Source organism: Petaurus breviceps, unplaced genomic scaffold, assembly GCF_028583685.1.
Source record: "Petaurus breviceps papuanus isolate PSGF00001 unplaced genomic scaffold, PetGlider_PUasm1.0 208, whole genome shotgun sequence".
Lineage (NCBI taxonomy): Eukaryota > Metazoa > Chordata > Mammalia > Diprotodontia > Petauridae > Petaurus > Petaurus breviceps.
This window is the reverse complement of record NW_027185852.1, coordinates 31,655,717-31,656,175: the sequence shown is the minus strand read 5'-3', so window position 1 is coordinate 31,656,175 and position 459 is coordinate 31,655,717. Positions and strand designations below refer to the sequence as shown.

General features: G+C 68.2%; 1 protein-coding gene across 1 annotated transcript in view; it reads right to left on the bottom strand.

Annotated features, from left to right (window-relative positions):
• LOC138165437 (very long chain fatty acid elongase 1-like) overlaps positions 1–256 on the bottom strand; it is a 2,875-nt gene extending 2,619 nt beyond the window's left edge. Inside the window, exon 1 of the mRNA XM_069093801.1 lies at positions 111–256. The gene's annotated coding sequence lies outside the window, so the exon portion shown is untranslated. The remainder of the gene's footprint in view (positions 1–110) is intronic.
• Positions 257–459: the final 203 nt, after the last annotated feature.

The following is a 459-nucleotide window of genomic DNA, read 5'->3' as shown; positions in this document are numbered from 1 at the left end:
TCCCCGGCTGCTCCGCCTTCGCTCTTGGCCCCAACCTTCTCCCTCCGCCCGACCTCCTCCGCTGTCCCAGGTACTCTCGCCCTGCTCCTCCCCAGGGCAGCCTGGCTCACCAGCCCCTTTCTCTTCCCTTGGGTCCTGTCCCGTCCGCACTCCAGCCGGCTCACCCACCTCCTGACTCTCCCCAGCCCGTTCTGAGGAGTTCGAGGCCCAGCAGCTGCACCTGTCCGACTAGATCAGGCAGCAGCCCCGCCCTCCACCCTCGCAGGGCGGGTCCGAGGAGGATCCGGGCCACAGGTCAGCAGCCTGTGGGAGTGGTACGAGGGGAGGTGGGGAGCAGGTGGGCGTGGCCTGCGCCTGACAGGATTGGGAAAGGACTCACTGTCCCGGTCCCCGGACCCCTCCCCATCCACATTCCCAACTGGCCAGACAGGATCTCACCTCAAGGGGGCCGGGCAAGCA